Source organism: Cottoperca gobio, chromosome 3 (assembly GCF_900634415.1).
Source record: "Cottoperca gobio chromosome 3, fCotGob3.1, whole genome shotgun sequence".
NCBI classification, from domain to species: Eukaryota; Metazoa; Chordata; class Actinopteri; order Perciformes; family Bovichtidae; genus Cottoperca; species Cottoperca gobio.
The window spans coordinates 2,530,339-2,543,532 of record NC_041357.1 but is presented as its reverse complement, the minus strand read 5'-3'; positions in this window follow the sequence as shown (position 1 = coordinate 2,543,532).

The window sequence follows — 13,194 nt, the reverse complement described above, 5'->3', positions numbered from 1 at the left end:
ACTACAGATATACTACAGATACACTACAGATACACTACAGATATACTACAGATACACTACAGATACACTACATATATACTACAGATATACTACAGATACACTACAGATACACTACAGATATACTACAGATACACTACAGATACACTACAGATACACTACAGATATACTACAGATATACTACAGATACACGACAGATATACTACAGATATACTACAGATATACTACAGATACACTACAGATATACTACAGATACACTACAGATACACTACATATATACTACAGATATACTACAGATACACTACAGATACACTACAGATACACTACAGATATACTACAGATACACTACAGATATACTACAGATATACTACAGATACACTACAGATACACTACAGATATACTACAGATATACTACAGATACACTACAGATATACTACAGATATACTACAGATATACTACAGATACACTACAGATATACTACAGATATACTACAGATACACTACAAATACACTACAGATATACTACAGATATACTACAGATATACTACATATACACTACAGATATACTACAGATATACTACAGATACACTACATATATACTACAGATATACTACAGATACACTACAGATACACTACAGATACACTACAGATATACTACAGATACACTACAGATATACTACAGATATACTACAGATACACTACAGATACACTACAGATATACTACAGATATACTACAGATACACTACAGATATACTACAGATATACTACAGATATACTACAGATACACTACAGATATACTACAGATATACTACAGATACACTACAGATACACTACAGATATACTACACTACAGATATACTACAGATACACTACATATACACTACAGATATACTACAGATACACTACAGATACACTACAGATATACTACAGATATACTACAGATACACTACAGATACACTACAGATATACTACAGATACACTACAGATACACTACAGATATACTACAGATATACTACAGATACACTACAGATACACTACACCAGGGCTAATTCATTGCAAAAAGCAACCAGTCCATTCAAACTAGTAGTAAAGCTATGGTTACAAGGCTTCACACAAAATTGCAAAATGTTGCATCTTTAAAACCAAGGAGACAAGAGTTGTTTCCCAACAGGTCCATGTCCACTAATGTAGAACACAAGATGAATATAATAAAACAGTATTCACCACATTACCAGTAAGTAGCCCTGTTTATAATATCCTCAACCCTTCCAAACATACATAAGGTGCTTTGAAAACAAGTCCATATCCATAAAATGAAATACTAAATGCAAATAGAACATAGTGAAACAGTAGCATCAGACTCACAATAACATACATATCTTATACATTTTTACAATTTAACAGTAAGTAGGCTTGTTTTGAATCATCATAAAGCAAATGTGTCTTTGTATTTACATTAAGAATGCATCACATTAAGTCAGGTGATGTACTCCTACAGAACTACAAACATATCAGACTTCTGTCATGAGCCTGTTTCAGTCAGTGAGATAAATTACACTTTTGGGTTTTTTTATATTCAGAACTCAGTTTTCACATTGAACAGGTGCTCTTTTATTAAATGATATGTATCTTGTTTATGTGCACGTTTCCGTGTTTACTGCGTTACTTTGCGCATTCACATTCTCTCCTCTGCTTCGTGGGGCTCAGTCAGTCAGTCACAGTGGAGGAGAGGAGAGAACTAAAACAAAGCAGGGCTGCTATTGTGGCTCTTGTTCTGTGCAAAAGCGACCAAAAGCCACTTGACTCTGTTAAATGATGCTAACGGTCGCTGTACTTTCCTTCTCTGTTCCTCTGAGCCCACGGGACATCTGGCAGAAAACGAGCCGTGACTTGACCTGTAGTGCCTCTCCCCGGTGTATTCTTTCATCACGGAAATACATTTGTTGCACGATAAACACACCAGTTTATTAGTTGTTGCGGCTGGCAAAGTAAATAAATACGTGTCGGTCCATTCGCTCTGGAAGTGATTCAGACTCAACTTTACGTTTCTTTGGCTTGGGGCGCAAATGTGACAGAGAGGCTTACTGCAGTGGATTGGTTTCATTATCCATTGAGATTAAATGGGCAGAGAACCTACAGGGCAGATTGTGGAGGACTTCATGGTGCACAGTCAAGAGTCATAGGAGGCCATGACTGGTGAGAACAACAACAATCATAGTTGTAGCTCTCCAGACACTGTGCAAGATACAGTCACCAAGCTTTACAGGTGTTTAGTTGAGATCAAAATCAAGGCAGAGTGTGAAAATGTGCGTGGGCCGAGCAAGTGCAGCCAAGGGGCGATTGGCCCCTCGACTTAACGCCTCCTCTTTACACCCCTAGTTTTATCAGTTTTATTTTTTCAAATTTAGTTTTCATCACTACTAAAGGACCGCAGGTTTGAAAAAGAAGGTTGTTCTATTGTATCTATTTGCTTTCTGTTTCAGTATTTTCAAAACTGTGCTTTTGTTTCTAACAATGCATCAAAACAGACATTCAATACACTGCAACATTTTTAATGAAAAGAAGACAAACTGCATTGCATCTGCATCTCACTAGGATAATATTGTTAAAAAGCATGCCACATTGATTCACTGCGCTGTAGACAGTACTGGTAATACTGATATGTGAGGATTAAACGTGTTTTGCACTTCTTCTGTAAGAACAGCATTGTGTGGCAGCAAGTCAGTGTGTCTTTATGCATTAAGACTTTTGCACATTGTATGAAAACTGAGCCAAAGCAATCGTGAATACTGTAAATGACAGCTCAAAGGAAGCTCTGTGTTCAGGGTTATCCCAGGTCAAAGCAACAAACAAAAGTCTTAACATTATGTAAGTAGCTTGATAACTATACTGTGAGCCTGGCTATCAAAACGTCCTCATTCGCTGAGAAACCCATACGGTCTTAGTGATGTGGAATTTATTTGTTATTTATTTGTTTATTAAATATGCCAATCTTTCTGTTTTTGTCTTCTTTTGTTTTAGTTTGTTTTTAGTTTTATTAATTTAATTAGTTAATATATTATCCATTATATTTCATGTATTCATTAGTGTTTTTAAATGTTTTTATTTATTGGTTTATCAGTATCTTTATTTGACCTCTTCTAAACCCTTTCCGAAATCATGGCGACAGATTATTTTTTAAAATACGTTTCTTCCAGCAGATGGCAGCAGGAAACAACCATCGACCTCACATGTGAAGCAAGAAGAAAGATAGATGGTGTGATATATGCTGTGCAACTGTAAAGATGTGTCATTTGAGTTACGTGTATGAAAAGGTAATAATAATAACTAAATACTAAAAAATGTGATGTCATGTGCTCAAATAATTATTCAGGACCAACCAGCCACAGATGTCTTTATTGTAAACAGGCATGATCACATTCCACACCATGTTGAGGGTGTGCTGTGGCAGCTCTGAGCCCAGGTGGTATTTGTACTGTGGGTGGCAGCAAAGGCAAGGACAAAGGAAAGACTGCATGTCCTGCACCGGCTCACATGCTTCTCATCTGTCTCCTGCAGATGTTTGTGCACTGCTGAGCCAGTGTCATGTACCGCTATTTCAACCTCAGGAAACCTTTAGCCCAAAATGATTACCTGCCTTCTATCTATCTCTCTAGCTGTTCGTCTCTGAATACATCCACTTATTTTTTTGTTCACACCTCTCAGCTGCTAACACCTTGACAACAGGTGGTCAGATGAAAAGAAAGGTATTTCTAAGGTGCTGTCATCTTGTTCGATGAGGCTTTTTAGCTAATAGCATTAGCCTGGGTCACTGGTGTTTCTAATGTTCTTGAAGTTCTGTTAAATTCAGAAATGTTCCAAAACTTTGTGTTATTCTCTGACACTGTGACTGCTGTTCATTGGTGCACAAAACCCTGATAAATGTGGCTTATATGGCTGCCAGTAGTGCACTGTCAACTCCCATGATCCTAAATAGCCATAGTCATAACAATGCCTGCGACCAGCCACAGCACTTCACAGCCATAAAGCCCCCCTGGCACGCTCAATTTATCATACATTTCGCACTTTCACACTGTTCACAGAAAGACCTTCATGTGGCATTAGTGTTAGTTTTTGAAGAGGCCTTCTGACACCCAGCCTGATGCACCTTCCACTGCTCGCATTCATGTCTGACCTGAAGGGAGAGGCGCAAGGAGAGGACCCAGGCACACAAATGTGGGCAATTTGGTTTGCGGCTGACACCCGGCGCTCTGAATAAATGATCTAAATGCTCGCCAGAGATTGTTTTGCCACTGCCGCCCCTCAGCGATGACACAAGGGGGGGTAACGTGCCCCCGGTGGCCTTGTGATGGCCAGCCAGGATGAATATGAGGAAATGAGGCAGACATCCAGTAAATAATAGTTGCCATTGTGCCCCTCGGCAAGCGGCGGGACCCGGGGTGGGCTGGAGGGGAGGGGGGGCTCTGCATGATATGCCAGGGCCTGACATGGCACCCAGACCCAGAGCTGTCACCCCTGCGGAAACATCACCCTCGCCTCCACAATTTGTGCACTTAACACTTCAGTTGGCACATGACAGGTGCTTATTTCCCCGCACTGGCTTTTCCCCTCGCAGTGATGCCTCTGAGCCCAGGGCACACACGGCATCTGGTATGGATGTCTGTCCACGATTCTGCTCGCTGTAAAAGTGTGTGACTACACCAGTGATACTTTTCACATCTGCTCAAACTGCATTTGCAGCACACTGAGTACGGCTACAGTGTGCTTGAATGTATATGTATATGTGTGTGTGTTCATGGATAATATGTGTGCTAGGGACAGAAGAGTCATGTGTCCAGGGCCGGACTGAGGAATTGGTACTGGCTGACCAATTTCACATTCATAACAGGCTCATGGGAATGGGAATAATTCTGCAGGTATTTGGTCATAATCTGAAGCAAATGGCTGTTGTAGAAGTATTTCACTGGGTAACAGTCAGTACTCTGAGGCTTTGAATGTACACAAGTTCTTGGCAAACCACACACTAATTGAGACATTTCATTCCTCTAGAACAAAAAGGCGGACTGACTGAACAGTCTTTTGTTTTTCTTCAGGACTTTCATTTAGTTTGGAGCTCACACTTCCACTTTCTCAAGTGATAGTACTGTTCTTCTTACAATTCCTCACAATAAAATGAACATGTTTTTATGCATGCTTTTACGATGCCATTCAATAAACACATTTTCTTACTGACAGTATGTGTGTGTGTGGGTGCACATTTGAGTTTTTTATTGCGTAAGTACGAATACAGTACCGTTGCTACATTTTCATGCTGAACCTTCCACCCAAGCTGCTGCTGATTGTTTTTTCCTGACTAGTTAAGTGAGGCATAATAATCATGGGACTTAATCATAGAGCTAAGAATGGAAGCAGCAGGATATGTATTCACCTCCCCAGCAGCTATCAAATTAAACCCACATGTTGAAAATGTGGTGGATTTTGAAGCTAATACACCGTGTAAAAGAAAAATACATCTCCCTGCTATTGATCGGAGTTCACAGGTTTCCTATTAGGCCTGCAGTCACAGCTTCTGAAGCTACAGCAACACGGTGGTCTATCAGTGTCATCACAGGCCAACTTCAAATAGCTTGGGTTTTGATAAGATGAAGTTGCATACCATTTATATGAAATAGTTTTATTGTAACTGTAACTAGTGGAGTTAGTGCTGCTATAGTATCTGAGAATACACCTACTTGGAGCGGCTGTAAGCTGTTTGGCATTGAACGTACCCTATCTCCCCAGTGTTATAAATAATTGAATGTCCTGTTGAGACTGTCTCTTACCTTGGCGCCCTAAATGACTTTCCTGGATATTGTAATCACACTTGTCATGCTTAAGTCCTTTGCTTCTTGTAGTCAAAGTCACGGTTTCATCCTCCACTCTCAAATCCCATGGCTGTGGTTGACAATTCAAAAACAGAAGTGGGACTACTCTTTTTGTCCTTGTCAATCACAAGGAGTCTGACTCTTTTCCTGCAGGCCACAGTCAAGACTTAGGGGAGCGATTGTCAGGTGGCATTACTGTCCCACTAACGCTGCTAAAAGTCAGCTTTTTTACATTACAAAAAAAAATGTTGATGTATTATTTAACACAGAGATCAGGCACAATTTCGAGAAGGATCTTGAGTTCTAAAATGGACGGTTGCAGCGCAGACTCCTGGGTGACGGTGAGGTGGCTGTGAGGCACTGTGACAGGCTTCACTTTCTCTCTTCCTCTTCTACTTCACACATACATACACATGCACATGCATAACACATGGTACTTTGTGATTCTGTATATAATTACTCAGTTTGGGCATTTAAACTCTATTGCTGTCATAAATCAGGTGTTATAGTGTATTCTCCTTATCATGATATTCTATGTAAAGACTAAAACCAACAGTATGTTGAGTCCGTCTCTTTCTATTTGATCTGTGGCTCTCAGCTCCGGGCCCATTGGTTGCTACTGAAGACATAAATGAGTCACGAAAATATAGTTTTCTATACTATCTAGCACAATACATATAGGCCTATTTCAAAGCATGTCGAGTGATAATTGTGAGGATACAAAGAGAGCTTTGTGTGTGCATCTCCTGTCTGAACTATGATAACTCGGGCTCTCTCTACTCTTTCTCGTGCACATGCTCCAGGGGTCTTTGGAATCCTACATATGAAACAGTAAAGTTCATCTCTGCCTGTCACTGTCAGCGCTGTTGTCCCATACACAGTTCCATGAACTGATGAACCAGAATGACTAAATTAAAGGGACAGACGTGCTCGCGAGTCGCGTTAATCAGCATCACAGAATCCACCGAGCATGAATGGCTGGAAAGAGGTCACGTGAGAAGAGATTCTTAAAAACAGACACAGGATCTATATTTTGCTATCCCGTAAAGAATTAAATTGCATTGCAGACTAAAACCAACTAATGATTGTAAGCACCACAAAATGTTCAAATTATCGTATTTTACGGCATTATTACGGCACTATTGATCGAAGATTTTACAGAGGGCAAAATTATTGTACAAACATGAAAATTATTGTACATCAGAGGACATTTATGAAATGAACTGGTGAACACTATTTGGCTACTGGCGGCCGTACAATATGTGACCTCTAGAAGCTGCAACATTACAGCTGCAGTAAATCTAATATACTGATTGACATTTACTATTAAAATGACATGTCTGACTTGGCTCATAAGCAACGTGTTACTGATTTTGTCAGTCCTCAGAAATGCACAAAGATAAGTGAAGTTATGGCGGGCAGTGGACTGAAAGCCTGTGGTTGTCCACATGTCTCCCTGCATTAAATAACACAGAGGTCTAATGTTTCATTATAGAATAGATGAACAATAAGATGTTCATATTGTCATCCTCAACAACTGGCATAAACATGGAACGAGTTTAAAGGTTTGATTTGTAGTTCTGAGCCGCCTGCTCCAAAGAAACTACTGGCTCCATACAATCTAAATTCATCAACCATCAAAACCATCAGTTATTAAAAAACAACTGTAGTATGTTTTAGTATGTTAACCTGTTTATATTTTAGTTGTAGCAGTTTGTCATATTTATCGTATTCTAAGTTTTCTAATGTATTCTTTATATTGTGTCTTGTGCTCTACATACATATTTCTCTCTCTTCTAGTGTTGATATATTTTACTGTGTATGTTTTACTCCTGTGTCAGTCAGTCTGTCAGTTCATTAGAGCAGACTGCTGAAACTCTGAGAGTCTAAATAACTCTTCTATCTCATAATCTTCACGTGGAGTTTAGATATGTGTGTGTGACACTAGGGGCTGTATGTTCCGTGTAACGCTACGTTTTGATAGTTTGTATATTGGCTTGGGTCCAGCGGCTCAGATTCAGCCGGCGTATATCCCAGCACCGGGAGTCACAGCGGGCTGATGGAGCGCTGGGTCTAACCTGTGTAACGGCAGCAACAGAAAGTTTGGCTGCTGAATAAGTGCTAACTACTAACTGCTAACGGAAGATATGTCTGTCTCCAAGCCGCCGTATACTGTACTTCTGGCAAAGCAGCCTCCTGCCGACGCTGAGGACGTTTCTGCCATTTATGATTAAACCAAAAGAAAGTATCTAAACGTGCAGGGATCATGGATGTAATGTTGACAAGCCCTGAGTCTGTCCGAGCTACACTGACTCACTATCACCTCCAGAGGAACAAGTGGTATTACAGACTGGACGGAGCGCAGCTAGCTGTTAGCATGCTAACTTCAGTAGATATCTCTGCAACACAACACAGAGACGTGTTTAACATAACACTGTTACCTCTTCACATTCTGTTCATAATGTTAGTTCATTGTTTTAATGATTTAAGTTTATCTTATTATAGTAGGCAGATATAAAATGATCAAAATTCTGTTTTGCTGTTTCTGTTGTGGGAAAAGATTTTCCACAAAAAGAAAAACATAATTTTGGTTTAGCCAGCCAAGTGACCTAATAGTCTCGTCTACATGTCTTCTACTCTTTAGAAACATAATCTTTACAAAACAGCCACACGAGAACAGCGGTGCAGTGTTACTGGGGTATAAAAGTGCAACAATCATGAATTTAATCTTCCAAAAGCCAGTTTGTGTTTGGTATACAGCCTCTCATAATCCCACACTGTTTAAATCTACATCATGTGGAGAAATAACAATGTTAGCATGATGAGATTTTAGATTAGGGTATATAACTCAAGTCAAACTGTTTCTGAATGTAATGCAATCCTAACTCTTAGCTCAGATTGCAGTCGGAAATTAACTTTACACTTTATTTGAACTAATCCAGATTGTAACCTAACACAAACCTTCAAGTCCTAACCTAAATGAACCACTTCTGAAAAGACGATTGGCCCAGATGATCAAAGATGTCCTCAAAGTAAAAGTCTAAAAGTGGTTTGCAGGATAGAATATAAAGATAACACACACACACACAAACATTGAGTGAGAGAGTGTGTCCCAGCCTTAATAATCCATAGCGGACACAGGTTTGGTGGTTCAGCCTTCTAGCTCCTCTGTGGTGTACAACACAGGGTGTTGGTCCTGACAGGTAGGCAGGAGAGGCCAGCTGTGAGCGATAGCCAGGTGGTCCCAGTCCCAAACCTTCCCTCCACATCAGCCCACCGCTGGCCTGATTGGCATTAATTGGCAGTTGGTGGGGGTGGGGGTCAAGAGGGAACATAGGGGGAGGGGGGAGGGAGAAACAAATGTAAGAGAGACAGAGATGAGTGGGAGAGGCTGTGAGCTGTAGGTATCAGCAGGAACAATGTGGTTAGTATCCTTACTAGCCATATTTACAAAAGTGAAAGCTAAACTAGCGATGCTATGGGCATGCTCAAGTTCAAAATTGTTAAATTATAAAATAAATCTAGAGAGAATTTTGTGTCAGGTTTATCCGGTTGTTACCGAATACATTATTTTGTATTACTGTGTATTTGGGACATTTCAAATTTAGCTTGTCAGAAACACCTCACCTACTTCTCTCCTCTCAGAAATGTAAAATATTGCAACTTTGCTGACTGGTCACAAGGTCCTTTGAGCCCATGATGTGATTATATTGCAATTTAATACAATTTAACCTTGTTTAGAAGGTGTGCATGTTTTCTTGCATGATATGGTTAGCTTAATAAAATACTTTACATACTACATCTCACCATGGCTAGCATAAATCATATGGATACATAAGTGATACTAAATGTTTAGTGCCAGTTCTGCTGCTATAATGCTATAATGAGTCCCAATAACTTTCCAATAATGATATTATGTAATCCATATCACGATTGAACTGTCTGCAAATTGTTTTCTTGGATTCAGATTCTTCTGTTTTCTTTTGCAACAACATGAATTCATTTCGACTGTTTATGTTTTATCTTGGGTACATTTATAACGATGAATACTGGGTCAAGTCAAAAGATAAAAGCTTGAACCTTGGGAATAGGCATACACTTGCCAGGCATCAGTTCCACAATAAAAAATATATGAATTAACCTGCATCATATACATCTTTTGCACCAGATGGATGGCTATAACTGGAGATATTTTATTTATACAAGACCAATATGAGCTGAATACATGAGCCTCATCCCAATAGAGAGCTGGAGCTGCTTCAGACAGGACCTGAACAGACAGGGTCAGCCTGCCATCAGCATCCTGCTGACCATCAATTGCTGCGTTGAACAGGAATCAATACTCAGACACAACATCACAAGTTTATGAAGCAGATGTACTTGCCTCTTAAATTCACCATGGCTTTTAAGGCAGCTCCTCACAGGCCTGGTCTCAAGATAAACATAACCCCCATGACTCCCTGTAATTGTTTGTTGAACAGTTCAGACAAACCGGCTGAATGAACGGAGGCTCTTAATAGTGTCTCCTTGTCACTCCAGTGACAGTTACTTTTCAGGGACTAAAAACATGTTTTTTTCTCTCTCTTTCTCATGAAAACCCTTTTATCCTCATGTTTTCACCCATCTCTTTTTTGCCTGAACCTGGGTGACTCAATCTTTTCTTCCCTCTGGGCTAAATTGATGGCAGTGCAAGAGTTAATTGTTCAGGCATGTGTTTGGCTTCCTGATGGAGAGTGGATGTGGATCAGGGTGGGGTCAGGGTTCACAATGACATATTTTTTTCTGGGCACTGGAAATGGAGAAGAGGCCATGGGAGAGTGCTGCACATGGGGGTGAATATGAGTTCCACCAAAGCACTTAAACCTGTCTCTATACAGCAGCTAACAAAAGAGAAAAATCATCGTACACATCAGAGAGGATAGCATATCCAATGAGAGGCTGCTTCATAAAAACTTTGTAAGACATGACACTTTTTAAAACGTTGGACACACAAAGAGCCTCCTTTGGTCTGCATGAAAGAACTGTGACATACAGTAAATAACCACCGAACAGTTGGCTTTTAAAAGTGAACTCTTAGAAAACTGATAAAACTTTAATTTATCATTTCAAACAGCCACAACTCAAAGAATTCAATTACTGTCATTTCTTTTTGTATAGACTTTACTCTAAAAAGGTCTGTGTGAACAAGTTCAAATAAAAAATGGCTTGAATCAAAGTGTAGAAAACCACAAACTGAATACCAAGGAATTTAAAAATGATATCTCTTGTACTATTAGAAGAAAATGCTTTTTCAATGAAGTTATTGTAGATACCTTGAACTAGGGTTGGGCGATATGACGGTATACTGTATACCGTGCAACTGTCCACCAGTTTCTACTGCGGTCGGGATTATCTCGTAATCTCGTCATCATATCCCAATCTCGCATATCCAGCTGCTTCGTAAACTAACCTGATTTGGGCAGACGTGGAGAAGGAGAGTGGCTTTGTAACAAACAGGATGAGGAAGAACTCTGGTTATATGGTTACCAGCTATTTGCAATGAAAGATGAGCAAAATCTGCAGAAAAAGTATTTTCTTTCTTTTGGTATACTCTAGTGTAAATGTGTATGATTTCTATGTTGCTTTATATTGTCAGGCTGGTATTTATTTGCCCCTGTTGACTTTAAAACCTGTAACACTGAAACCATTTATAAATTGAATTTACAGAACAATTACTGTGTGTAGAAAGTATTGTTTGATCTGATATATTTTTACATTACATTACATTACATTACAGGTCATTTAGCAGACGCTCTCATCCAGAGCAACTTACAGTGAACTAACTACAGGGACAGTCTCCCTGGAGCAACTCAGGGTTAAGTACCTTGCTCAGGGGTACAATGGTGGCAGCCCTGGTATTGAACTCATAACCATCTGGTGTTTTGGAAGACGTACCACTACGACTAGGCCATCACCACCCCATACCTCTGAGCCACAGAGCTCCATTAAACTTAAAATTAAGTTAAAAACAGGTGACATGTTTCTGCATCACCATGAACAGAGACACCGTAGCTTGAGAAGCAAGCATGCTTAGAAAACTTTTTTAAATTGGAATACAGCTTTGTGTTGGAAAAGGGTTTATTTAAGTTTTAACATTGTGAAAGTTACCCCTACACTAATTATTGTTTAGTTGTTAGTGTCCCATGGAAACTCTTTAGTGCAGTCATGTATGACTCTCTGTGTTTTTCTTTATACTATCACTATGTTTTTTGTATATTCACCTGAAACTAAGAATTGTTGTGTTTTCGTTACTTTAGAATAAGCTCTTCATAGTTATAAAGAGAGCAGGTCTTTTCATGGAGTCCACTATGTTGCACTACTTGTTTCTACAGTAGCTCAGCACCAAGCAGCACCTCAGCGTCTGGTGCCGAGAAATGAAGCCAACACGGAAGTGCCAATAACTGCAGTTCTTCAAATGGCCACTTGAGGCTGACTCAATCTTCATAGACCCCCACGTTAAAATGCACAACTTCACAGCAAAAAGAAACATGTTTACAGCCTGGTACAAAAATAAAACATCTCCTGATTTCCACGTTCATGAAAACTGTATGGGGGCTTGAATGTTTATATAACTCACATGTTTAAATTCTATTAAGGCTTAACGTTAAGGACGTGTCCCCTTTGAATGCCAGATGGATGCCGTCACAGCTGTCTGATCCTCCTCTGTGCCGATTTTTTGATTAGCCGGGAGGTAGGTGGTGTCAGCACTGCCAAGATGGCGACGGCCGGAGCCACCCCTTTGGACAGAGACTACGTCCATATTTCATACAATCTCTGCTCAGAACTGACAGACCAACACTGGCTCTAGAGAGGGCCTCTCGCGTAGGTCCTCTACACATTTGCAAAGGGAGGGGTGAGCGGAGGGGTGATGCAAGCTGCAACCTCACTGCTAGATGCAACTCAATCCTACACACTAGACCTTTAATAGACTTGTTGACAATAAGGAAACTATTGAAAAATGCCAGCCTCTTCCTTTTAAGTGGAAAATGCAACAACAGCATTATGATAAACAGCTGCAATACACATTTAGTTATATAAAAACTGAACTTCAAAAAAAACTGTGAGTGTTTCTTGCATTCATGATTGTCAACGGAGTTCAGAGGAGTGAAAAAGTAGTTTGTGTGCTCAGTGGAGAGTTAACTGTATGTAGAAGAGAAGAAAACGAAGGGTGGAAACAATAAACGTAATAAGTAATCTGACTGTGTTCCAACAACTTCTTTCATGAGTAAGCCTCTATTAATGTGTGTGTGTGTGTGTGTGTGTGTGTGTGTGTGTGTGTGTGTGTGTGTGTGTGTG